The sequence below is a fragment of the Anguilla rostrata genome, chromosome 4 (genome assembly GCF_018555375.3).
Source record: "Anguilla rostrata isolate EN2019 chromosome 4, ASM1855537v3, whole genome shotgun sequence".
In the NCBI taxonomy this organism is placed as follows: domain Eukaryota; kingdom Metazoa; phylum Chordata; class Actinopteri; order Anguilliformes; family Anguillidae; genus Anguilla; species Anguilla rostrata.
Window position 1 is genome coordinate 4,591,045 of NC_057936.1, and position 27,840 is coordinate 4,618,884.

A 27,840-nucleotide genomic window follows, 5' to 3' on the forward strand; every position below is an offset into this window, starting at 1 on the left:
ACTAGTGTTTTTTTATACGATGGAACCCTGGTAACCTCATCTGCTACCAGTGTGAAATCAGAGGGTCCCATTAAATATTTGATATTAATTATGAGGTCTGTTTTGACTTTATGGGGGCCTGCAGCCCTCATCCCGAAGAGCTGTCGACTCTGCTCGTGTTCACCGCTCCTCGGCCTTTAATTGGTTAATTAATGCAGTTGATCACGCAGCAAACTCGCCTCACCTGGTTTGAAAGGTGAAAACGAAATCAAGCAGACACCGCACCATTCAGGACCCAGAGTTAAGCACTTCCCCTTCTTTAGATTGGAGCGGACACGAATGCTCTTCATTGTTTGATAATGCATGTCGTTTATGAGTGCCCCTTTCGTTAACACGGTTCCAAAAAGGGCTATACAACGAACGGAGGAAACTGTGCGTGATAAAACAGGCGACGGTGAAAGTGTACTACGTGTTTAAGCACTGTTCATAAACACACGGAAGACAAACAAGCGCGTCGCATATCTTCTGCTGCCGAAGGCCAAATGGAGATGAGGTACGCGTTTACGCCAGTCTTAAATGATGTGAGAGGCTGGAACGGTTTCATGTGATCTCAGGAAGTGCGTTTCACAGACTGGGAACAGAATACATTCTCCCTTTTGAGTGCAGCCTGGTCCTGTGATTGGGTCCGAAGGCTATGTAGTTGGGGTGGAGACATTTTACGCACCTTTGACTTTCCATCAATATTCAGTAACATCTTATGATGGAAGCTGGTCAGTTTTATATGTACGCGCCCTCAGTGTTTAAAAATTATGAAATTAAAACAAATTCCAACAGGTGTAAGAAACCTAATTTCATCAAGCTAATCGGTGCAATGAGAGCATCGGTCTAGCTAGTCTGGCATCTTGTGTTGGCCTATATCATAGATCTGTGGGATTTCTCGAAACCGCAATTTGTTTTCAGTTCTGTCTGGCAAAGTTTGCCGATATTCAGCAGTCTAGCAGTCTGACCTAAAATAATGACACTCTCGTCCAGACAGCCTGTATGCAGTTTTTCGAGCTGAAGTTGTTCAATAATTTTCAAGCTAACCTGAAGTCTGAGAGGAAAGCAATGTGTTTATCTATTTGGAATGTGAGCTGACGACACCATATATTGTTCATTTTGCATATTGGACAGGAAAGGGTACTTTGGTACAAATGTATGTTCATCAGAAATCATTTCAAAACTAAGCCTGCATTAGCTAGCCAGTGTATTACTCTAATAGCACTTTAGATCTCCTGATTGTATGTGTTTCCCCCACCTCTTCATTTACATTGAAAGCAAATGTGACTTCCCGAAAACAAGTGAGCTCAAAGACCCAACCTCTTCATTTCTCTCTGTCTATATATATATGATAGTGTGCAGTATATAAACTTTATACTGGCCAAATTGACGTTAAGGGAGAGGGGTTAAAATAGCTCGGAACGTATGTGTGTAATCTGATTTGTGAACAGTAGAGGGCGCTAATGGTGCAGAGTCTGCTGGGAACGTGAGCCGGCGTTGTCCTACAGGAGGTTCAGGGCCACACTTGTATTTCCCAAGGTTCGCAGCTCCTGGGTAATTTCTCGTTGATCTAAATATTTTGTCGCTGTGGTGTGGCGTGACCATTTATTTACATGAATCTTTTCAGAAACTATCCAGTCAAACTAAGCTCATTTTACTGTGAAGTGCATGCTGCAAATTAGGCCTATACATGGTTTTGGGCACGTGAAACCTTTATTCAGAATGCTTTGGCATTGCATTCGAGTTGCAGGAACAACCTTACGTTCCATCATCGGGCAAATTTGCCCAAGTAATGAACAACATTAATAAAGCTTTCAATGTAAGCAGCTATGGCTAAGAGTTTGTATTTGTACCTGCTTACCACAGACTTAATTTGTGATGGCAGTGTTATCATGTATGTTATTTCATGGATTCAGGTCAATTGCAGGTCTTAGTGGAGTCTTATGTGGTTATCGTACCTTGAAACATACACCCCTTTGACTCTGGCTTATTCAAGTAAATCAAGAATTGATCATGGATCAAAATATATTGAGCAGAATTTACAATCCATACACGCGTATCACTGGAGAAACTTAAATGACCCTCTCAACGTACTAAAATAAAAAATCAAGCTCCTTCGTCAAATATATCAATATGCACCAAACCATTTCAAATATGTTTAATGGAGGATGTTCTGAATACTAATATCCGCAAATGAATTGATGAAAATGTTCATTTTACGGCACTTCTGGGACCCTGGTCTTTCTAATACAAGGCCAAATTCCTCCATTACTTCGGCAATCTGCAAGACGTTATCGATTACGTAAAACGATGAGATTAGAGGATTGCCGATATCCTCGTGATAAAGCAGTAAATTATGGGGAAATGGTCCTTTTACCTTGGCCAAACAACACTAATTGGGCATTAGTCGAGTCCATATTAAGTGTTTATTGCAATGTAGCCTGTGAAACACTAGGTGGCAGCATGTGACTGTATCAACTGTTTTTGTTTGTTTTTTTCCCCCCGCAAGGTTTCAACCTGGCCAATTCATCTTGAACTTCTTTTCCTCGCGGACACAAGGGTGTTTTGTTTTAGTTTTGCAATATTAATGTTTAACAGAAGGGGGAGGAAGGGGAGGGGAGGTGGTGACAATGGTCGTTTTCAGTGTTCGGCTTGGTCATCTCAATAAGAAAATCCAAACCGTTATGCAAGTATTTGCAGTAACAGCGTTGCAATGTCTGTTTTGAATATTTGTATTTCTTCCGCCTTGTTTACACGTTACATGTACATACCCTATTCTGACCAATGACACTATAATTGTTCAGGAAGATGTTTTGCTATCGTAGTGGAATCCATTACGGCGTCCTGTTTCATGTTTGATCTTCTGTTTAAAGATGGCAGCGAACATATCTCTGTGGTAGATAATTAATCGGAATATTCGCATTGCTGTATTTTAAATAGCTGCATTTACAGTTTACATTTTTGCCCACTCTATAGTAGGGTACACTGCAAGCATATCCCTTTGTGAACGTGACTGAAAAGCTGGCTCGTGCAATTTGTCAGTGAAGCGGAGCCTGTTGTAACGATAGCAACTTAAAGAGCATCAAAACCCTGACAGCTGCCTCGCTGAGAAACGACTTTTAAAACCGACGTTAGACAGCGTACCCATTCTGTCTTGTATTTATATACGTGTCCGTACGCATTTATGTACTTAATAAATCTATACGCACGTACGTATGTTACATATTTGCCATCATAATATGACTTGAAAGGAAGAAGCAAGGAGGTTTTGTTCAGTTGCGCTGTCTGCATTAATAGTAGATTGAACGTGTAACTTATTTATTCATGAGTCGTTGCCAGAGTGGTTGCCATGACGGTCTGCAGTATCTCGATGACAACCATCTATGCCAGAGGATTAAAGTGTCTCGTTACCCACATATGACAGACACCTGTGAGTAATCTGATCATTACGGTACAGCGGTCTGACTAACGGGGGAATTAGTCCTGTCGTCTCCTTCCATTGCAGAGCATTGCGGTTTCAAAATATTCACGGAGTGTTATTCCTGGAGAGTTATGTGGCGTGTCTGCTTCTTCATTTACTGAGCTCATGTTAGAAGGCGGGTAATAAAATAACATAATAAAATAAAATCGCTGTTTGAGGCCCAGTCTATGAAATGCCGGGTTTTATTGACCCTCATTGAATATTCTTAAACTGGCTGAATTCTATTGTGAGGAAGTAGCATTTTGGACAAAGAAATTTAACATTTTAAACCTGGCAATATATTTGGAAGTAATATAAAAGAAAGTGTATGACAAAATGGCTGCAAACATTCTGACAAAAGTGTCCATTATGTGGGTGCCTATCACTTGTAAGTAGCAAGTTTTCGCTTGAATTTGAAAGCACAAGCATCTTGATGAATGTCTAATAGCCCACCATATTGGCTGCAGTTTTATGGCAGTCCAATTCATGTAGCCATTCAGACTGTCATCTTTTCATTCGGTGAGAACAAGTATTGGTCGCACCTGCTGACTCTTGAGACTGTTTGTTAAATTCCCATCTGTTTGTCTGAATATATATTTAGGCTTCTGTTGAAGCAATGCACCTTTCTCTGGGGAATTTGTGTACCTGTTCATATAAAATGTTCCTGTTCATATAAATGTTTGTTATAATTACCAGGTAGTTCAGAAACCATGGGCATTTCATGGGTAATTTGCAGTAACGGAGATTCACTCATTCAGGGTTTTCTGGCCTGCCATGTTTCATCTCATATGTTGCAAAAACTTCTGTGTAAACTGAATCTTTTTTTCAGTTCTAATAGTTTAGAAATGTGGTCCCTGTTGGACTCCTAGGCTCTGTCATACTAACTCAGACCCATGAATAGGCATGCTGTGTGTGTTCATTTTGGCAACTTGGAAAGGCGGCCATACTGGCAATGGTCACTAGAGCATTTCTTAAAGATCCGCTTATCTGTAACATTCTGGAACACTCTTGGTCCTCCTCATCCCCTTGAATATTTTTTTGACTGGTCATTTTGGGGGGGGGGGGTGATGGGTATTAGTTTGTGGGTGCAAGGAGTGTGCCCTGCTATGGAAGGACAAACAGTCCACAGCATATGCCTGCCTCGCGCCCAGTGCATGCTGGGATAGGCTCCAGCCCCACCCACCACCTCCACCCCCATGACCCTGGACATGAATTAGTGGGTTTAGATAAAGATAATGGATGGATGGATGGGTCAATTTGTGATATCTGGTATTTTTTTTAATTTATTTTTTTTAATGACGTTCCTGTAAAAATACGTATTAACCTGTTGACATTAGTCTTTCTCATGCTGCTAGATTCGATGATTGGTGTCTTTGCAATAAAATGCAATCCATTTGCTGCCAGGGGTGAAATTTTGGTCAGGGAGTACAGTGTGTGCTCAACACAGATGGTTCTTTCTATGAAAAAATGGCAGCATTTAATCGGACTGACTCGGTTGGTTAATGATCTTTAAGGCCCACTTGAAGCTTCGAGTTGACCTTTCTTCTGTTGTAAAATGTTTAATTTAAGTGATCATTGTTGAATCCAGCAAGAAAGATATTGACTGCTCAACACAGATGGTTCTTTCTATGAAAAAATAGCAGCATTTAATCGGACTGACTCGGTTGGTTAATGATCTTTAAGGCCCACTTGAAGCTTCGAGTTGACCTTTCTTCTGTTGTAAAATGTTTAAGTGATCATTGTTGAATCCAGCAAGAAAGATATTGACTGCTCGAAAAGCTGCTCGTTTGCCTGCTCGGTGCAGGGTTTTGACTGTTTTGTGTGTTTTAAGATTGAGGATGACACCATAAATAATTATTATTTTTTAATTGTTCTGTCAGTCTTCGGGTCGACTTAGCAGTGTAACGGGGTGGAATAATCACACACAGAATCCTGATGAGACATAGCTCAGGAGGTAAGACCGATTGTCTGGCAGTCGGAGGGTTGCCGGTTCAAACCCCGCCCTGGGCGTGTCGAAGTGTCCTTGAGCAAGACACCTCATCCCTAACTGCTCTGGCGAATGAGAGGCATCAATTGTAAAGCGCTTTGGATAAAAGCGCTATATAAATGCAGTCCATTTGATGACTGACTGTTGATATCTTTACAGATATTTTCATACATTATGCAGACAATGATTGACACTTTGGTATGAATCAGTGGTCAGTCTTTTTTTGCCAAATCCATGTACGAGGATTGTAATTGTGGGCAGGGCTGAGGTGTCCTGGTTTAATTTTAAAACCAGGCCCACGTCATAAATGTAGTTGGGGAAAGGCCACCTTTGAAATACGTCATCTTTTTTCTCTAGTATATCATACTCTCTGTCTCTCGTTCTGTCTCATTCACACTCACCCACACACACACGCTCTCTCACACACTCACACCTACACACACTCTCACACGCTCTTACACACATGCATACACACTCTCTCTCTTGTGCACACACACACACACACTCACACGCTCTCACACACAAGCATACACACACACTCTCTCTCGTGCGCACGCACACACAGTGTATTTTTAGTGCCTGAGTAATCACAGTTCAGGTGCCCGTGTTCCTCAGGTGCTGCATTAGCGGCTGGTATTCCTCCTCCCCCATTAGAGCGAGTCTCTAGCGCTCTGCGGCACCGTGACTCGCGTACGGCTCCGCGGTTGGCTGACGGCGGGCGAGGGGGGGGGATTGGGCGCTGGGCGCTGGAGGATGAGAGTGGGGGGAGGGGGGGCCCCTGTCACGCTGCTCTCGCCACTAGAGGACGTCAGAGAGTTGAGAATAAGGGCTCTTGCATCGGGGGCCTGGGGCAGAGCCAGTGTTACCACGACCACTCTGACAAGGCGACCGTGACTGACTGCATGCTGTGCTCGTCTAGAGCCCCAGGCGAAAATGACCCCAACCGCTCTCACAGAACCCTGTTACCATAACCATCACCACTCTCCAGAACCCTGTTACCATGCCCACCACCACTCTCACAGAACCCTGTTACCATGACCCCAACCACTCTCACAGAACCCTGTTACCATGACCCCAACCACTCTCACAGAACCCTGTTACCATGACCCCAACCACTCTCACAGAACCCTGTTACCATAACCACCACCTCTCCCACAGAACCCTGTTACCATGCCCACCACCTCTCCCACAGAACCCTGTTACCATAACCACCACCACTCTCACAGAACCTTGTTACCATGCCCACCACCACTCTCACAGAACCTTGTTACCATAACCACCACCACTCTCCAGAACCCTGTTACCATAACCGCCACCACTCTCACAGAACCGTGTTACCATGCCCACCACCACTCTCACAGAACCTTGTTACCATAACCACCACCACTCTCACAGAACCCTGTTACCATGCCCACCACCACTCTTATATATTCAGGAAGACAACCCCAGTAGAGGCATTTTGTCTGCTAAATTTGTTCATTTGTGCCAAATTTATATTAAAAAAAAAAAAAACAGTGCCAATTCCCTCCAAGATTTGGAATGTCCAGTTTGTCCAGAAGCCTCCCTGCTTCTCTTCATACCGCAGCCAAAGTGCAGTTTAGGCAAGCAGACCCTGGAGCACCTGATCGGCCAGCAGGGGTCGCTAGAGAAGGATTTAACACAGACCCCCTAAGCGAAGGAACCTTCCTGTCCCGGGGCAATGAAAATTACCAAGTGCACGTTGCGGCCACAGTCCGCTCTGGCACTGTCCGCTTGTCATCTGTGACCGTGTGATGTCATGCATTTCTAAAAACCGAGCGGTTACTCTTGGGGGAGACATAGCTCAGGAGGTAAGAGCGTTTGTCTAGCAGTCGGAGGGTTGCCGGTTCGTTCCCCGCCCCTGGGCGTGTCGAAGTGTCCCTGAGCAAGACACCTAACCCCTAACTGCTGTGGTGAATGAGAGGCATCAACTGTAAAGCGCTTTGGATAAAAGCGCTATATAAATGCAGTCCATTTACCATTGTTGGTTCTTTTCGGTTGGGCACGTTAAGACGTTGGGTTACGGACGTCTCAGTCTTGCGCGTTTCTGGCGGGTGGCGTGTACTTGCGTGACATGTCTGTCGGCTCGGAAAGCTTGCAAGCTTGGATCTGCTGCCATCGTAGCGTTGGCGTACACCAACCAACCAACCAGAGCGGAATTGGTGTTCTCCCAATCTCCCCCCCCCCCCCCTCCAACCTTTTACCTGCCCCCTTCTCTCTGTTCTCCCTGTGATCTGTAGGGCAGCCCCCGCCTCCTCAGAACCTCAGAGCAGCGTCTGGGGGGCAGGTGAGACGGAAGGCGCTTTGCACTCTCCGATCCTTTGAAGGGGGGGACGGAACAGGCCTGAAACGGCAAATTAAATTTAGTGCCTGCACAAAGGAAGGCCGTGGAGAAAAGGCGTCGGTTTTAATCTGTCTGCACACCGCGGTGGAATCGCCGGTCTCTGAGAGCCGTTTTCTGCCGTGCGAGGGGTGGCTGGTGGCTGCTGTTTGAATGCTAGCCAGCGCTCTGGAAAGATCTCGTCATTGTCCTTGACACATTGCGATACCCTGAACATCCAAAAAAAAAAATTTTTTTTTTTTTTTTTTTTTGGCGGGCGTACCATTAAATGCAGTTATGGTTACTGTGGAAGGAAGGAACTCATCATGGCTTCTGTGATGACATTACAGGACTTTGAGTGAGTTTCCTGTGCATTGTTCGCCTGCTGCTCTTTGCCTCCACGTTCCCGTTTTTCAACTGCAGGAGATGCTTGGATGATTCTTAAAAACAAAAACAAAAAAAATTTATTTGGAGGTGCAGAAGTAAAAAAAAAAAAAAAAAAAAAAAAAACATTTAAAGGACTCTGTGTCTTCAGGTTACAGTGCACTTGTTGTTGTTGTTGTTTGCTGTATATTTCCCCTCCATAACATTCCACTAATATTGCATTTGGGGAATGTCTTGAAGCGACATACAGTACTGCCAGAGACAGAGGCATGCTGGGATACGTACGCTGAGCCTGCTAAGAACCGTTCGGCGTCAGGCGTGACCCTTTATTACTATTCCTAGCTGTCCTGCCACCCGTCTCTGCATCTCACTGAATTTAAATAAGGTGGCAGGGTGGTACAAGGGTTCAGGAATGGGACTTTTAATGCCAAAGTTGCAGCCATTTTGTCTTTCAGCAAAGCACTGGACCTGAAATGCTGCAGAAGATATTCTCCTGTATAAATGAATTGCCGGGGGGTGGCGTGGGCGGGCGGGGGCAGGGTGCAAGCTGTGTACTGTAGGTCCCTCTGGATAAGTCTAGTACATGCCTAAAATGTAGGCCTGAAATGTCAATAAATGTAGGATTTATTTTTTATGAAAAAATGCTGCTGCTTATGCTTGATGTACATTTTGGCAACGCACATGGGCAGATATACTAAAATGAAGCTTGGTTAGAGCTTTTTTTTTCCTCCCCCAACAAGTTTTACTAAATATTTTGATTTGTTCATAAAGCATCATTTCTTCAACCTGGGTAACGGACAGGGGAGGTGGCATGGAGGAAATATTAAATCAATGCACAGGAAACTCTCACTCAGGCCTGTGACCTCATCACAGAAGCCACGATGAGCGTCTTCCTTCCACAGTAACCGTGACAGTTTTTAGTGGTTGGCCAGCCAAAAAAAAAAAAATATTTTTTTTGGCTGTTCGGGGTATTTCGTGTTTACCGTTTGGCCTATCTCAAGGACAATGACAAGATCTTTCCAGAGAGCTGGCGTGCAGTCAAACACCCACAAAAGATGTCAAGACCTTTGTGTGTTTGCTTTAAAAAAATAAAAAATAAAAAAAGAGCAGCAAGGTTAAAGTTCTCCTCAGTTTATTTGGCAGTGTGATGCCTGAGCGTGGTCGTTCCAGTTCGATCCGGCCTGCTTGCGTTTCCACGGAAAGGTCAAGGGTCAACTTGCTCATCTGCTTGCCAGTGCTTATTATTTTCATGTTGAAGTGAATGGAAGGTTCTAAGTTTGGGGTCACTTTGTTTCCCCCATGTTATAACATTGCAGAAACGTTGTGAGAACCGGTTTTGTGCTGACCGGGTCACCCATTGCTTATTAGACGGGGGAAGCGCACCGCCTCCAGAACTGGCTACAATACTAAATTTCATCTGCAGTCCCTGGGCAGGTTACATAAGAGACAAGATGCATACAGACATCAGCACAGTGATTAGGACACTGAGCATCTTAGTCATGCACAGTCATTACACATTATTCAAGGTTAAAAAAGCTCTTTCATATCTGCATTGCTGGTAAGACTAGGAGAATCAAAATGGTCAGCTGATTCCCGACCCTTTTTTCAGGCGGGAAATTAATTTGGGGTCATTTTGCCAGCTCCCCCTTCTCACTCTCTCTCACACTCGCTCACTCACACATGCTTGCTCACGCTCACACACTCACTCGCTCTCTCTCTCTTTTTCTCTCTCTCTCTCACACTCACAAGCGTGCGTGTACACACACACACACACACACACACACTCGCGAAAGGTAAGAAGTCAACACTGCACCTGTCTCCTTTTGTCGTGGCGGAGCTGAGGGCCTGCTTTAAAAACACTCAAAAATCAAAGTAACATCTGTACCGGTCCTCCTCTTCAGTGAAGGCCTCGATGTCCAAAGGGAAAACGCGTGTGGGATGAGGGCCATTAACACCATCTTGCACAGAGGCATGCTGGGAAGGAGCGTGATCTAACTTTCATTTCCATTTTTGGCTATTTGGCAGATACTCTCTTCTGTTCTTCAGAGCTTCCTACACAGCTTCGCGTTTTTATTTATTTAATTTTTTTCATGCAGTCCACTTATACAACTGGGTAGTTACTGAAGCAATTTAGGCTAAGTACCTTGGAACGACTAGTGCACCACCTAGGAATTGAACCTGCAATATCGGTATTAAAAGCCCAGTTTCCCAGCCGTTATGCTACGCTGAGCTAAAAGCATTTTAAACTGGTGAAATGCTGGTTTGGGACTGCTGGAAACACAAACTTTTTCTAAACTTAAGTTTGGCTTTTTTTTTTTGCTGGACGGCAACAGCGGGGACAGCCCTACAAATGCGAATGTCTGTGACTGAGTGATGAAGTCACACCATTGGTCGGCCGGATCACGTGTGCTAGGTCCAGCCATATACTAGGTTTTAACCTGGTCTTGTTAATCCCAAAATACTTCCCCACCTGGGGGTTTTCGACGAGCCAATGAGAACGTAAGGGGAGCCCGTTTCCGCCACTAGCGGTGGTTTTTGGCGAGCCGCGTTCTGTTTACTGTACGGCCGTTTGGCACGACCAAACGCCAAAAGACTAGCCTCAAGCGGCTTACAAACGTGCGTTTCACACGGTGCACAAGTGGCACCTGAGCTAGAGAAAGCAAAGCTCCAGTTGCCATTTTAGAATCACCAGACGGGAGCGTGCCTAAAGACGTGTGGGCGACATAGCTCAGGAGGTAAGAGCGATTGTCTGGCAGTCGGAGGGTTGCCGGTTCAAACCCTGCCCTGGGCATGTCGAAGTGTCCTTGAGCAAGACACCTAACCCCTAACTGCTCTGGCGAATGAGAGGCATCAATTGTAAAGCGTTTTGGATAAAAGCGCTATATAAATTCAGTCCATTTACCATTTACGTGTGAAATAAAGGGAGTTTTTTTTGTTTTGTTTGTTTCTGTTAATCTGGTTTCCTGGGGGATGAGAGCAGAGAAGGGCTGGGGGTTGTGAGAAGTAGCTGCTGGATGCTCAAAGATGGGAAAGTCGGCCGTTTCCTGTAGAACCAAAACGAGCCGTTTCCCACAGAACCCCACGGCAATCAGTTTCTCAATCAAGAAACCACAAAGATAATTTCCTGTAGGAACCGCAAGACGTTTAATGTAGAACCAAAGCAATTTCCTGCAGAACCGCAAGCCTGTTTCCTGTAGAACCAAAATGAGCTGTTTTGTGTAGAATCCAAATGATTTCGTTCAGAACCAGAACAGCAGGTTGTAAAAAGCGAGACATCATATCCGCAAGACCCAGGACCCCGAGGTGAGTAGATGCTTTTATAGACTCAAGACGGTGTGGTGACTTCACTGTGGTAGTGACAAGTGGCAACAGTGGCCATCACGGCTAACAATGAAATAACTACAAAACAAAATTTGCTGGGCGAGTTGTCTGAAATCATACACCATTATATTTGAGGAGGGGAGGAGGAGGAGGAGGGGGGGGGGCGGGCATGGTGCGAGAATGGCGGACCCCGTCTCAGTTTTCAGGGACTTTTCCAGTACAGCATTATGAGCCAGGCTGACACACGGATGTGAGAACTCCACCCACTTTTCCAGATCGACCAATGGTCAGCTCCTGCTTCTGATCAGTGGCGATCCAGTGGGCGGGGCATCAGTCAGACGAGCAGTTTCGATCGAGTTCAGACGCTGACCTGTAACACACATTCTGGCTAAATCTAGCAACAACCAGTCTGACTGCTGTATAAAAATCCAAGCATGGCCTCAGTCTAGCATTAATACAGTATTTCTTTTTGTATGTGGTGTGAGAAACTCTGCATGGGAACCTATTTTTATTTATTTTTTTAATTTTCTTCCCCCAGGGACCATGATAAAGATTTCCATTTATGATCTTTCATGTGGTTCAAGGCAGTCCTTTGTTTCTCTCTTATTAAAATTAAAAAATTTAAAAAAACCCTGACTTGCATGAATGTCATCTCCTGAAACCTAAAGATAATTACATGGCCTTAAAATATACACTGTAAAACAGGCCAATTTCACAGTATCTATCTGGAGTTTCTGACAATCTGCATCTTCTTAACTGCTTAACCGGTAACAACTACTTGCATGAATAAGGAACTGAAAATGTTATTGGCAATGGGGTAATGTAATCAGATGGTGGTTTATGCCGGTTCAATTCATAAATGTAATTCAGCAATAATTTGGAAAAATTGATATGCAGACAAGGTGTTTAACTTCCAGGCCTGCTTGAAAATGGGGAAATGAATATGAACTCATTCAAATGTGATTTTGTTTTGCTATCTTATTACTGTGGTTATACAATTAGAGTGGGCGATTTAACTAAGCGTCCTGCCATAGTTTTACTGTACGGCAGAAAGGTTTGAGAATGTATTTCATTGTGAGGGCCGCGACCTAAGGATTTTAATGATTACAGGACATTTAATGGAGTTCTTCAGAAGCGAGACACTTAAAGGTTTTTTTTTTTTTTTTTTTTTTCTCCTGGCCCAATATGCTTTGTGTGGTAATAAAATTGATCTGGTACCATTAGTACTCTGCGTGTTGGGAGGATGGTCTGATGTTTTTTTTTTTTTTTAATGTGGGTTTGAAACGGGAGTGCAACCTTGCTGCTGGATGCGCTCAGCCAAGCCGAATAAATTAATATTTAAACGGGCCTGATGGGTTCGGGACACTGGGGACGTTTAAAACCAACCCCTGGCACAGGTGGCTGAGGTCAGCTAGGGTGACTCATTGGTGTGTGCGTGCGTGCGTGCATGCACGTGCATCCACCCTGTCGGCAATGGGGTTGTTAGGGTTTGGGGTGCTGTGTGTAACTGCCCGACGATATTTAGCAAAAAAAACCGGATGGGGCGGGGGGTGGGGGGCCTCCCCCTCCCCAGGGTAGGGTCGCGAAGAGGCAAATCCTCGCGACATTACGAATCACCGCAGCGCTATCGACTCGCCGAGAATAGGAAACGAATAGGCTGAGGTGAGGAAACTGGTATCAGGTTTTTCGACATGGCAAACACCGCAACGTGATTCATCAGCTAAAAACAGCTTTCCCCTGATGCGGTCTCTGAACTCAGCAACATCGTTTACGACCGTTTTTTTGTGGGTTTCCGTACAGGTCTTAAGAACACTATCAATCCAGTTAATCCCGCCACTCCTGAAATTAAAATAGCCTACACGGACATAAACGTATTCAGATGCAGAAGATCGCGTCATTTTTCGGTTAAAAGGGGCTATAGCGATGTTTAATCATAAATCACCATTATAACGCCGGACGTGCTTAATGATTACCGTGCCCGCGAATGAACCGTCTTCAGAAGCGTTGACTTTGTCCCGACGCCGAAGCCAATGAAGAAACGCAATGGAGCAACAACCATTCCAAACCCCATCTAGACCATAATTCAGCCGGCCTAAACGGCCGCCGTAATTGCGCCAAGCAGCTTGATAACTGCGCGTGGACCAGAGCGAACAGCTGTCGAACACAAAAGCTGCGACGCCCAGTCGCGCGCACATTTCATCGCATAGCCTTCTCCTGGGAGCGAGGGAAGAGAAAATCGGTGCGCTCTGCATGACCAATACCTCTCGAGAATGTTGTGTGAATCATACTGTAGCTTGTTCGTTGCTGGAATTACAAGCTTGTTTTTTTTGTCGTCAAACAAGCACATAAACACTCACAGCATACTCGCTCACGTAGGTGTGATTGGATGAGCTGTACAAAACGTCAGTGCTTTTTTTGAGTGGGCAAAAAAATAAAATATTAAGTGTAACTCTAGGAGTCTCTGGTTCAAGTCTTGGAGGGGCCACAACATTGTCTGTGGGAGTTTGTGGCCCTTTTGATCAGAGGCCAATCTGAGCCTCGGAAAAACGAGGTGGTGTGGATTCTGGCAACCGAAATGACTCTCGTTGTTCTCCGAAAACCCGCAGGCACTTGCGCCTCCCCCACAGGCAGCGCTGGTATCTGACATTCCTGGAGTAAATGGTTATCCGGGTCTGAGTCAGTGGACCCTCCTCCTCCTTCCAGTGCACTACAGTATGGAAGCGGCGAGACCGGAATCCTGGGCACTCAACCTTCTAGAACATTTATCAGGTTCCTCCTCCACTGGCTCCGCAGCGCACCAAGTGCTTGCCCATCCCCCCCCCTTATGCCCACCAGGGTCGAAGGTCAACAGTGCACTGTGAGGTCTTTTTTTATTTATTTTTTAAGGGCCTAACTATCTTGTCATATGCTTTGCTAGGATTGTTTTCCAGTTAGGAGTTTGAAAGCTACACCATGTTGTCTCCGTTTGATTGTAACAAGTTGACAAATCATTGACGAGAAAGTCCAGGATTTGAGGAAGGTTGTCTGGATTCAAAAATCTGATCACTGCTGTCATCATTTTAAATAGAATTTTTTTCCCCTGTGATCTTGCATTGCCTGGCATGAGCATCTTCACTTTTTCATCCTCTAAGTTTTGCTAGCATGAGTCCTGTACTAATGGTAGAAGTGGGGGAGAACAACTGTAGTGAAAAAAATTGTTATGCATAACGCCTATTTCTACAACCGATGAGCTTGCACAAGTGAGCTTGCACAACCTCATGAGTGCACACAAGCTAATGCACTGCACTGCACTCTGTGTACTAACAGGCTAAGCGGTTCTTCTGTGGTTCTTCCTTGTGTCTCCAGCCTGAGTTCTGAGGTTTTAGGCAATGTCTTTATTTGGTATCTGGTGTCACAAACTGTACAGAGGTAGTCTGAGATTTTCTTTGTTTTTCAAGTGTTTGATATGGTTTTTAAAAAAAGTCACCTCAACAGGAAGTACTGTCTGTCTTTTTACATCAAAGGCATTTTTAGGCAAAAAAAAACCCAGGCAGGCGTCCCATTTCTTCAGTCCATTGAAGTGGCTATCAAAAACATTGCATGTTCGGTCACATCAGCTCGCTTGCTTTGATCCTGACAAACCCTATCAATGCCAGTGTTCACGGGTGGCCATTTTAGGATTTTTAGTGCAGAAATATTATGTTCAGTGGCTTATTTGAGTTTCAAGGTTAACAACGAGGTACTTCTAAAACTGTCATAACTTATTCTTAATGGAGTTGTTTATGAATCAGCCTATTTTATTTATTAACCTTTATTTATACAGATATATCAAGAAGATAACAATGAAGGTCATGGAGTTTCAAGAATAAGCAAGAACTGCATTAACTTTTTTGGGGGTTTTTTTACCCCATTATTTCATGTTTGTCATCCTATGGCTGAAATGTAAACTGTAAAAATCTTCATAACAATAGCACAACTGCTTACCTACCCAAATAAAATATAGAACAAAAGAGACCTTTTCAGAATTAACTGCCAACTTGGTTGCTAGGCGATAGAACACTCTCTGAATTTCATTGTTAATGAAAGGAGAACATTTTAATAAATCAAAAGGACAGAAGCACTGAGCCAGTTCTGTAGTGGTGGTAATAATATATTTTATTTGTACACTGCTTGTCTTTTAAAGTCAAGATCACAGGTTTGTAGAGGCAAGTAAATGAAGTAATAAATATAGCTAAAACAACGATCCTGTTTATCTGGAAGAAATTCAGATGGATACATCAGAACATCATGGCAGAACAACCGCGGAAAACTGGCATATAAAATATGGTGAAGCAGATTATAATAAACAGGTAGTCTTAAAACTGAGCGTTAAAAAAGTATAGGCAGAGAGTGTGAGAGGGAGAACAAGAATGTTAACCGAGTGCAATTCCCGCACTGAAGGACACGGAAAAGTTTGGAACAATTCGACTTCAAAGAGGGGTGATTTCTGAGACGGAGAGGAACTGTTCTGGACAGGAAGCTAGGGCCGCGGCTAATTGCAGCTAATTACGGTTATTTAAGCACTAAAAGTGTAACCGTTCCCACTCGTTTCTAGAATTTCGCTGCCAGCCAGCGGAACAGGGGCGACAGCCTACGCGGAAGCGTCCTGTTTTTGAAGTTGTTGCTGGAAAGGTTTGTAGGAATCTAACTGAGCTGTGCATCCGTAGCCGTCCTGGTGGAGCTTGAAAAAAAAAAACGTGGAGAAACAAAGCAGAGAGGAGGAACAAAATTTGCTCAACCTGGGCATGTTTTTATTTTATTTTTTTAAGCCAGGGGCAGCTCTGATGAATTACAATCCTATGTGGACAGGGCTCCAGGTGTAGGCAGTAATTGTAAACCAGTAAAAAAAAAAAAAAAAAATTATTGGTCCTTAAATGTGTCTAAGTAGCTATGCCTTGTCAGAACAAATCTGATTGGTTCCCACTAAAATTTCCTACTGGAATCTCACAAACTGTAACTTCCCTTTCCCAGAAGTCCCGGAGGAAGTGTCAGGGGTTGAAGCGTGTCTTTGCTGGGTCTTGATATGGCTTCCAACGAACCTTCGGTTCACAGTCCACGCAGATCGGTGCAAAAAAACAGTCCTGAGCCGCCATTTTTAAGTGTGCCGAGTGGACAGTTTTAGCATCGCTCTGATGTCCCTGCGGAAGTTTCCGGTTTATTCTGGCCTAAAATGGTCAAGCTGGCTTAAGCTGTGTTTTCAACACTTTCAGCTGGTCAACCAGCTGTTTGCCAGCTGACCAGCCCAAATAGTCAGCTATAACTTCCCCCAGTTGACCACCAGCTTACTCTACCAGTTTAATGAGCTTTCACCAGCCACAAACTAGCTACGACCAGCAAAAAAAAACACAGCTTAATCCATCTTTAACCTGTTCAGAATCCCAGCTGGTCTTAGCGGGAATTTTCAGCGGGGCTCAGCGTTCCGACCCAGTGGAGCACAAAGCTCCTAGGCTTCAAAGTCAAGTGGTTTTTCTTAGCAGAGAGGTTTTTTTTAAGCGTCTGGGCTCTTCCGGGGTGCAGGTTCACGCGCGGAGTTCAGTTCTGGGGCCCCTGTTTGCTCAGGGCCACAATGGCCCCTTTCATAAATGTAAACAGTATGATAGCTGTGCTAATCCCTTGCGGGCCCCTGAGACCCCTGCCAGCTCACTCATTGTTATTTATGGTCCATTTGCGCACGTCCATTGTGATGTCATAAAGGCCTTACTGTGGAAACAGAAATGATATTCCGGGAGAAACCCCCACCCCCCCACCCTGACCTCCCCTGCCCCAAAACAAAAGGTCCTTTCCCTCCTTTTTTTTTTTTTTTTGGTAAAATTTTTTTCTCTTTTGCGGGAAGAGAAAAGTCCGTTTGTTGTGCGTTTGTTTTTTTTTATACGAGGCCTTGCAGAACACACGAGCGTTATACACAACGTGTCTGGTTGTTCATTGACAGTCGAATCTACATCTGTACTCAAAAAACTCTGCATTAGTTGCATGGAAGCTGGGCAGTGCTTTGCGTCGTGGTGCAGTTTTAATTCAGCGTTTAGATTAAGATTTTGATGGTTTAGAAAGCGTGGAGTGTTATCTGTAACAACAGATATAGGACATGAGATTAAAAAAAAAAAAAAAAAAGACTGTTTAAAAAGATGGTTACCACAGTTACTGTTACTACACTAAACATTCAGCTGAGATTAAAAGAATCTCTCTACTTTTTAAAATATTGCTTATTAAACGCTGTTCCCCTTTGGCTGTAGAACGGTTAAACAGCCAATCAGAAGGAAGTGACTGCTCTTTCCGTGATGTCAGAGGTCTGCTATTCCAGAGTCTTCGAACTCCAGTTGTACAGAGTCCCAGTGTTCACAAGTTTATGTGAATTCCTTTCAGTTCGCAGCCAATGTAGGTCTTTCTGCAAAATTTTGCAGTGCAGTGCAGTTTTTCTGTGTAGAAGTGGTTCAGAGGAAGTGATAATAATAAACTAGTTTTTAATTTTGTGACTCTCTTTAGCCAATCAGTGAATTAACCCTTTAAGGTGCAAGGTCACACACACGTGTTTAGAATCTTCTTAAGTGAACATTCTGCTGCTGGTGAAATTATCCCTACTGAAACTGAAAACGGAATGCAATGGAGTTCTAGAACAGTGACAGAATTTTGAAATGCATTCCAATAAAACGTGCTGTTCAAAAGTTTAAAGGGAACCTGCACTGCATGGAAGGGGACATTAACTCAAAATGCAGGAAATAGTCAATTTAGTACCTCTCATTTTGTTTAAGATTTTTTAAACACAAAATTGTTTTAAAATTAATAGCCAATTTTCAAACAGAAACCTGATTAGAGGTTGTAAATTTACCTGCATTTTGAGTTAATGCATTTCCCCACCCAGTGGAGGTTGCCCTTTTTAAAATGAATCACTTGAAGTGCTGAACCACACCCAAAAAAAACAACTGAAAAATAGGTGGCAGTGATACCCTATTCTGTGTGAGCTTCCGGAAAGGTCATGACCCTGTTTTGCGTGAGTGTTCTGGGGCTCCTGTTGATTTCAGGTATATGACGACATTATGACATTTTGCAACTTACCCCAAAGCTGTGTTCCTTTTCTTTAAAAACCTCTGACTTGCAGGCCTGTCGGTTGTGGTGGGGGGTTGTGACAGAAATGTGAAACGCGGTGAGTTTTCCAGGGGAACCGGTTGCCTTGTCTGACATGTGGGCCTGTGGGTAGGAGATGGGGGGGGATGGGGGTGTTGGAGGTCTGTGTGTGTGTGTGTGTGTGTGCGCAGGGGGAGGGGGCATGGTACAGTGCAGCTGGAGGCACTGTGTATTGAGTCTAACCTGAGCATAAAGACAGGCCTGTTCGCCCCGGACTGAACCTCAGCAGCATTCATATAAACGCCTGAGCTGGGTTTATGGGTGCCCTGTGACATCACATCTGTACTCCAGCCTTCTTATTTGGGGATTGTTGCTACGGTTACTGAAAAGCACTTGCAAAGACCTGTTCACATTTTATGTTGATGGAGCGGCATAGTTTTATCCTTTCAGTAGGGGAGTTATGGAGTTATGGAGATGGTATAGCAGTCTAGGGTAATGTAGTTTCAGCCCAGGAAGGTCAGCTGAAACTACGGAGCTTTTGTTTCCCGCCTTCTGATTGGCTCCGCAAAGTTATGGGGACAGTAAGCCGGCTGCACGCAATTCACAGCACGCAATTTCACGACACACATCATGTGCATGCTGAAGGGTTCTGTGACTGCCCTCTTGACTGAGTAAATTTTGTCTTTAGGTTGGGACGCGGTGAGGTGGGGGTGGGGGATGGGGGGGGAGTACAAACTGAAGTCCTTAAAGACAGTGCTGGAACAATAGGGCCCTTTTCTGTGTAACTCATGTGTTCCCTTTCTCTCAATTTCAATTCAATTTCTCTCTTTCACTTTATCTCTTGCTTTCTCACTTCCCCCTCTCTGTCTTACTCGCTTTCTATCTTATTTTCTCTGACCCTCTGCCCCCCCCCCCCGTCTCTCTCTCTCTCTCGCTCTGTCCTGGTCTCTTGCCCTCTCTCTCTATCTGACTTGCTCTCTAGCTCTCTCTCTCTCTCCCTCTCTCTAGCTCTCTCACTCTCTCTCCCTTGCTCTTCCTCACTCTCTCTCTCTCTCCCTCTCTCTAGCTCTCTCACTCTCTCCCCCTTGCTCTTCCTCACTCTCTCTCTCTCTCTCTCTCTCGTGCTCTCTCTCCCCCTCCCCCTCTCTCTCCCTCCCTCCCCCTCTCCCCTGCCTCTTGTCCGTGGGTCCGTGATGCTCCTCCCCACACGCTGCACTGTGAGTATGCTGCAGCCCTCACGTGTCCCATTCTGAAGGCTGCACTCTGCATAATATCCATCAGCGCCGGACCAGCGCTGCGCACGCTAATGCGGCTAAAGGCTAATCACCATTGCCCTCCCGCTGGGGTCAAGTACACTCGAACCGTCGGACGGTAGCCAGAACGCCACGCCGCCCCTCGCTCACGACCCCCCCCCCTCGCCCTCGCCTCACCCCCCCAACAATCAAATCAGATGCCCTGTGTTCAAGGTCTACTGCCAAAAACCCTGCCTCTGTTTCAGATACAGAGTGACAGAGTGGGGGGAGGGAGGGAGGGAGGGAGAGAGGGGATGAGTGAAAGCGAGAGAGAGAGGGAGGGAGAGATTGAGGAAGAGGCTTTTTACAAAGAACAATTGATGCAGGGAAAGGAAAAAGAAGAGGAGGGGGGGAGGGAAGGAGGAAGAGAGGGAGGGAGAAGGGATTAATGAACATATGTTGAATGCAGTGAACAGGCTTGGGTGGGGGGTGGGTAAGGCTCACAGAGGGGGGGGGGGGGGGGGGTTTCTTGCTCGCCAGCCTCAGCCCCTGAAACAGGTTTGATACCCTCCCCATCCCCCCCCCCCATGCTGAATATCGACTGGGCCTGCAGTCCTGTCAGGGGAAGTGTCGGCGTCGGGGGGAGGAAACGTCTCGCTGGTCCCCCGCTCCTGACCTGCCGCGATGGTCGCCGCCGCGCCCTTTCGATGTCCGAATATCGATTTCAGCATAAATTACGAACGCTCGGAGAACGGAACGCGCCGCTGCCCCGCGGAGAAAACCGGCGGCTTTCCCCCCCCGAGGCGGTGGCGCGGAACGGCCGTTTGAGCGCCGTTAGCACGTTAGCGCGGCGGGGCTAGTCTCCGAGCCCCTGCTTGCTCACGAACGGCGGCAGGACGACGACGACGACGACGACATCGTCTTTGGATTAATTTTTTATTTATTTTTTTTGGTCCCTCGTCGACCTCCAGGATAAACGGAGCTGCAGGGCTCTCGTCGGTTGATATCGTAAGAAAAGAAGAAAAAAAAAAAAAAAGGTCAGTTTGTATAAAATTCCGCGGCGTTCTCTCCTTTGGGGCGAAGGGACGTTAAACCAAGGGTCCTGACTCTCCGTGGTCATTAAGTATCTGATGGCATTTTGTAAAACAGCAGGAAGTACTAACGACAGTATCCTGGTCAAATTGGCAATAAATCTGGCTCTCCACGACTGGCCTGTTGTTCATCCAATATCTCACCGGCTACACAACCCCTTGTATTCCCCGCACACTTTGACTAGCAGGTTGCCACTAATAAAATAACGCATTTAGTTGACCTAGCTGGTTAATTAAAGGTAATGCAAATAAATTATCATCATCTTCATAATGGAACCGTCCTGAATAAACACTGCATATATTAAAGCCATAGCAATGTTGAAATTGCGGTTGTTTTGTTTGTTTTATTGCCGGTGCCCTGTCAGCTCTGCTAATGTGCGGCCTACCTGTAGATCAGCTCGCACGTTCCCCATAGTCACTGGAATCTGGGGGTGTTGGAAAGAGGGGTGCGCCCAGTGAATGGTGCAGGTCAAATATCTCCCAGGAGACATCAGGAAAAATCCGTTGACTGCATATAATTTACTATATCATGTATAATACACTATGTATGTGTGTGTGTGTTTATTTATTTATTTTTTTTTGGGGTGTGTGTGAGTGTATATGGTGTGTGTGCAAATGTCTCTGGGTGCACGTGCATGTGTGTGTCCGTGTGTGCGTGTGCGTGTGCATGCATGCATGTGTATGTGTGAAAGAGAACTGTTACACGTATGTGTAGTACATGTCCCTGGGGCCCATGCGCACACACAGCACATGCAGCTCTGTGTAGTGGGACACTGTCTCCAGTAGACCGCAGTGCATATCATGCCTGTGGCCTACTGGGAGCATGATCGCCTTTAACAGCTCCGTCTGCCTTCAGCAAAAAGGGGTCAGCGCCTTCTGCCACACCCCCTGGACATGTTGTGCATGAGAAGATTGCCCCTGTACACACTCACGCTCCGCTGCACCCAGGCTGGCTCCGTGCTCTTAACAGGCATGTGTGTTCTTTTATTTTATTTTTACATTTTTTATTCTTTTCCGAATGAGTGTCGCGGCAGTGCGGGACAACGTTAAAGTGCACTTCCTTGTCCGTGTACTTGCTTCTCGTGACAAGCTTACGTCACGGGTCGCGAACGTTATGCGCTGGCGGGGGAACAGTTTCACTTATAGCCGGCGCGGTGTGACCGCAGAGCCGCATGTCTCGCGCACATGTAGCGGAGCTCGCGTATTTAAGCGAGTACCGAACGCAGAAACGCGGGGGGCGGGGGACGTCTCCGTGCGCCCGCGGCTGCTGTAGGCAATTCGGCTGTACGTGGGAGCGTTTCAGTTACTCGGCGTGCCTGTACGAGTCCGCCAGTAGAATTGGCTGACGTGGATTTTGATCAGGGGTCAAACACGAATTTTTAAAATACTTTAACTCTTTAGATGCTGGTGAGAATGAGTAAAAAAAAAAAAAAAAAGAAACTGCTCCTGTGGATCCCTATGAATTTTCAAGGAGGCATGCTGTCAAGCAAAGCATGCAGGAAAAATGTATGAAAGAAGCATTTTGTTCAGAATATAAATGAAAATATATGCTTTATTTAAAATGTCCGCGTTCGGCAGGAATTGTATGGGTTTAAAGCATTTCAAATAATTATTCACCCCAGCCATAGATTTTGATTATAGGGAAACAATATTCTTCTGCGCAATGTGTGCCTACCCCCCCCCCCCCCCAAAAAAAAACCCTTCAGAAAATTGCTAAAGGAAAGAGGTTTTCTGCATCTATAACAGTGTGTTTCCATTAACACACTTTACTTCCTGTGCTGTAGTGCATGGTTGACGTTATTATACCTTTTTTTTTTTTTTTTTTTTTTTGTCCTGTTGCCATGCTTAAGTGATGGGTGAAAAATTGTATGTTGTGGCTACTGATGATAAGAGAACAGTGTTTGAGCGCACTGGAGGTGGTGGCTGAAAAAAAGCTGGAGGATCTGAGTGCAGACGGCCCTGATTGTGTCCTAAATTACTTGAGAGCTGAGTGAAAGGCTCCTTTTTCCTTCATTTCGCCATCATGGCACACACTCTGGGGCTTTTACGAGGCAAAGTCAAAATGAGCCTCCTTTCCAGATGGTCACAAAAAGAGTGTGTGTGTGTGTGTGCGCGCGTGTTTGTGAGTGTGTGTGCACGCGTGTGTGCATGCACGTCCTGGTGTGTGTGTGTGTGTTTGTGCACACATCCATGTGCATATTTGTGTGTGTGTGCGCGCATGTGTTTGCGCGTGTGCGTGCACACGTCCGTGTGTGTGTACGTGTGTGTGTGTGTGTGCACGTCCATGCGCGTGTTTGTGTGTGTGTGCGTGTGTGTGTGTGTGTGTGCGTGCGTGCGTGCGTGCGTGCGTGCGCGCGTGTGTGTAGGCCACAGGGGTGAAGGGTTCTTTTTCTCTCTTGTATAACAAAAGGCCATATTGGTGGGGGGTTGGGCTGGTCCATCACTTCGTTTTGAACTACTGGTGTTTTTCTCCATTTTCTTATGCAGAAAAAGAACTGCACTCCCAAAATCTCTGGGATTCACTCGTTCAAAATGGCTGACATCGGACTAGATGTCTCTTGCAGGAGGTCACGGGTCCTTTTCGTGGATTCAGAGCTGGCCTCGGAAATGTCCCGGGAGCTTTGCGTTTTGATGGACATCACAAAGCTCTGTTCCATCCCGGGATTGCATTTTTAAAAAAAAGTTACGCAGCAGTAGCATTACTCTGTGAGGATACAGGCTCTGTTCATGTGTGGGTAGACATACGCACTCCATAGGCTTTAGCCGTCTAAGGTGTGACATCACAAATTTGTAATTTTGAATGGCCTGAACTGAACATTCTAATGCTGTTGTAACGGTCACTGCCGGCAGTTTGAAAGCAGTGGGGTTCTAGAACACTGACTTGTAATTTTGAAAAGGAAAAAAAAAAACTATTGTTCAAAGGGTTAATGTGTCATCTCATTGCTTTAGCATATGCTAATGACAGCATGAGCACTACACTGGGAATAATGACACTGTTAGAGCAGTCGTATGGTGTGCCTCATATCAGAAAACTTATGAGCACACGAACAGGGTTCATTTAAGAAAAGAAAAAAAAATAAAGGTCCTTAAAAAGAGCTACTCACCTGAGGCCGTTTCAGGTGAGAAGCTGAGATGTGGAATTTGCAAAATTATCCAACATCCCCTTTGACCCCCCTCCCCACCCCCCTTCTGTACTCATCGTTTAAAACAGTGGTGGTTATTTGATAAAGAGCGGCAGCTCTTGAAAAGAGAGTGAATGGGACAGAGAAAGAGAGAGAGAGAGTGAATAGGGGGGATGGAAGCGTGGGGGTGGAGGGAGGGAGTGGGGGAAGGGTTGAGGAATGAGAGGGAGAGGTAGGGAGAGTGAGAGAGAGAGAGAGGGAGAGAACGAACGAACAGGGCTGATGGGTGGATGAGAGGTAGTTGGAGGTCTGACGTTATCCAGGCAAACGAGTCATGAGAGGCCGGGGAAGTCTGGAGGGCAGGAGGGGAGGGGGCAGGGTCGGGTCGGGTGGAGTAGGGAAGGCTGGGGGGTTTGGGGGCGGGGCCTCTATCCACCCACCAGCTGGTGCTTGACAGCTCTGCCAGGTCCTGTAGCGGAGGTGCGGACCCTCAGGGTGTTCCGGCCCCAGTGCTGGACGCTCTGTAGGCTGCAGGTAAACGGACTCTCGCACACACTCCCCAAATCTGCAACTCCGCCTTCCTTTCACACACATCTGCCTCTCTGTGTGTTTTTATTCATGTCTTATTTGGCCGTGGTGTGAAGCCCCTTCAACCAGTGTCCTGAAAAATGCCTTTTTTTTAAATTGAAACATTTTTTGCAGTAAACTTATTCTTTCACATACTTATATTCTTATAAAACAGTTCTACTGTATGACATGCAATAGTACAGAACAGTAGTTCTACAAAATGTGGGTCTCAAACTATTGCTATGCTGTGTGAGTGAGGTTGGTTTGCAAGAGAACGTTACATGTGGGTAAAAATAAGGATAAGCCTTTGCAGCCTGACTCTAATTAGCTTGGTGCACTGAACCAACATTTTCATACTGTATGACTGTTCTTGTAGTATGTGTTGGGGTAGCATTGGCTTTTTCCTGTGAAGGACAGAGTGCAAGTATTTGTGTGCCTTGATAATTGGGAGCAAAGAGTGTGGGAGGTGATCTTGCTTATGTAAAGTTATGTTGTGTATGTTAGTAATTGGGAGTAAAGCGTGTGGAGAGTGATCTTGCTTATATGAATTTTTGGGTTTGCAGTGTTCCCCCTCGCTGTCCGTCGTGTCCACAGTGCTCTGTGTGTGAGAGGTTGGGCCCCTCAGGTCAGAAAGAGCGGAGGGGAGGTCTCTGTTTACTGTGTGTGAGCTGTGGGCTTGGAGCCCTGCCAGGCTGCTCAGACAGAGCTGGGGGGGAGGGACGGGGGGGGACTGGGGGGGCTGGAGAGGGGGGTGGGTGGGCCTGACACCAGCAGGGGGCGCCAGATCCAGCTTGCTGCCTCGACCAGGGAGACGCAAAGACAGATAAGCTCTGACCGAGGCCTGCTTAGGCCCAAACCAGGGCCCGTTTGTGGAGTTATTAGGGCCTGTTTTTACAGTCCAAACCAGCGCCTGTTTAGGCCCAAACCAGGCCTGTTCATGCCAAAATTGAGGCCTGTTTTTACAGTTCTAACCGGGAGCTTGTATAACCCCAGCTGAAGCATGTTTACACTCAGATGAAGGCCTGTGTTTACAGCTCCAATCAAAACCAGCGTGTATGTTTATGGGCCAGAACAAGGCTGGATTTTTTAACCAAATGCCTGTTTACCTTCAAACCAGTGCTGTTTCCACCCCAGCCAGGGTTTACGCACCCCCCCCCCCCCCCCCATCGCCGGGTCCTGCGTCCCATCATGCCCGGCGCTTCAAAGCCTGGTTTTGAACTGTAGAGCCTGTGTGAGGAATGTCAGTGTCAAACACACACCCAACACACACACACACTGCTGACTGTCACCCAAGTCTCCACACAGGCAACCAGAATAAACACAAACTCACACAGGCACACACACGCGCGCGCACACACACAGCTGACTGTCACCCAAGTCTCCACACAGGCAACCAGAATAAACACACAGGCACACAGGCACACACACACACACACGGCTGACTGTCACCCAAGTCTCCACACAGGCAACCAGAATAAGCACACACACACACACACACAGCAGAGAGAGAGAGGGAAAATATCTCTGAGGCTGTTGTAAAGAATGTAACACATTTTGTAGTTTGTGTGCGGAGGAGTGCGTGTGGATGGGTGTGTCTCTGTGTCTGAAAGTGCATGCGTTTGCGTGTGTGTGTCTGGGTGTGTGTCTGTGTGCTCTCGATAAGAGGCTTAAGGGAGGAGCCACAAGACTAGTTTTATGGGCTGAAAGCATCGTTTAAACTCTGCTGTGTGTGCACGTGTTTGTATGCGTGTGTCTGTGTGAGTGTGTGCGTGTGTGCGTGTGTGCGTGTGTGCGTGTGTGCGTGTGTGCGTGTGTGCGTGTATGCGTGTATGCGTGTGTCTGTGTGCGTGTGTGTTTGTGCATGTAGGGGGCGAGTTCTGTTTGTGTGCGTGTTTGCGTGAGTGTGTGTAGGGGGCAAGAGTTTCAGTTGAGTGAGTGAGTGCGTGTGTGTGTGTAGGGCTGAGAGTACTGCAAGTGTGTGTGTGTGTGTATGTGGGTGTGTGTAGGGGGTGAGTTTAGTTTGAGAGAGCGAGTGTGTGTGTGTGTGTGCGTGCGTGCGTGTGTGTCTGTGTGCGTGCGTGTGTGTGTGTCTGTGTGTAGGGGTGAGTTCTGTTTGAGTGTGTGTATGTGGGTGTGTGTAGGGGGTGAGTTTAGTTTGAGAGAGCGAGTGTGTTTGTGTGTGTGCGTGCGTGCGTGTGTGCCTGTGTGTACGTGCGTTTGTGTGTGTGTCTGTGTGTAGGGGGTGAGTTCTGTTTGAGCAAGCGTGTGTGTGTGTGTGCGTGTGTGTGCTTGTGTGTGCGTGTGTGTGTGTCTGTGTGTACGTGCGTTTGTGTGTGTGTCTGTGTAGGGGTGAGTTCTGTTTGAGTGTGCGTGTGTGTCTGTGTGTAGGGGGTGAGTTCAGTTTGAGAGAGAGAATGTGTTTGTGCGTGCGTGTGTGCATGCGTGCGTGTGTCTGTGTGTAGGGGGTTTGAGTTCTGTTTGAGCAAGCGTGTGTGTGTGTGTGTGTGTGTGTGTGTGCGCGTGTGCCTGTGTGTGTATGTGTGTGCGCGTGTGTCTGTGTGTGTGTATGTGCGTGCGCATGCCTCTCAGGACTCTGAAGTGCATCACTGATGCAGCTGTGATGAGTGTCCTCTCGAGTGATTGCTGTGTTATTTTTGCCGTCGGTGATGGAAGCAGGTCTGTAGCCAGGAGGAGGCGGAGAGCTCGCCTCTAACCCAAACGTGTCACCCTCTCCTCACCCTCCTCACCCCCCCCCCCCCCCTTCACCCTCCCGCAGCCGAAAGAGCTGGCAGCGTTCCCTCTCCGCCTGGCCTGATGAAATTCTGTTTCGGGCGATCACAGAGAGCGCCAGGCATTAGCAGCCGAGCCGCGAGCGCAGGGAAGATTGGTGGTCCTCAGAAGACGTCAAACCAATCAGAACCTTTGAGAACCGGTGGGCTTTGATCTGTCGTTTCCTCTGTAATTAGTTTGTACAGAGAACCCTCGGCTTTGGTGTAACACAAACAGAAATGTACCCCAGGCACTCACACACACACAGACATACACACACACACACACACACACACACTACACCCACACACACACACCACACACAGCTCACACACACACACAGCATCTACACACACACACAACCTCAGGCATTCACACACTACAACACACACAGTACACACACGCTCACACACAGACATCACACACACACAGTGCACACAACACAAGCTTCTCTACACAACACAGACAACAGTG

The 27,840-nt window shown here is 46.3% G+C and overlaps 1 long non-coding RNA gene across 1 annotated transcript in view; it reads left to right on the forward strand.

Moving 5' to 3' along the window:
- Nucleotides 1-241: 241 nt before the first annotated feature.
- The window catches only part of LOC135252268 (uncharacterized), a 41,451-nt gene continuing 13,852 nt past the window's right edge, over nucleotides 242-27,840 (forward strand). The window contains exon 1 of the long non-coding RNA XR_010329378.1: nucleotides 242-532. This is a non-coding gene — a long non-coding RNA (uncharacterized LOC135252268). The remainder of the gene's footprint in view (nucleotides 533-27,840) is intronic.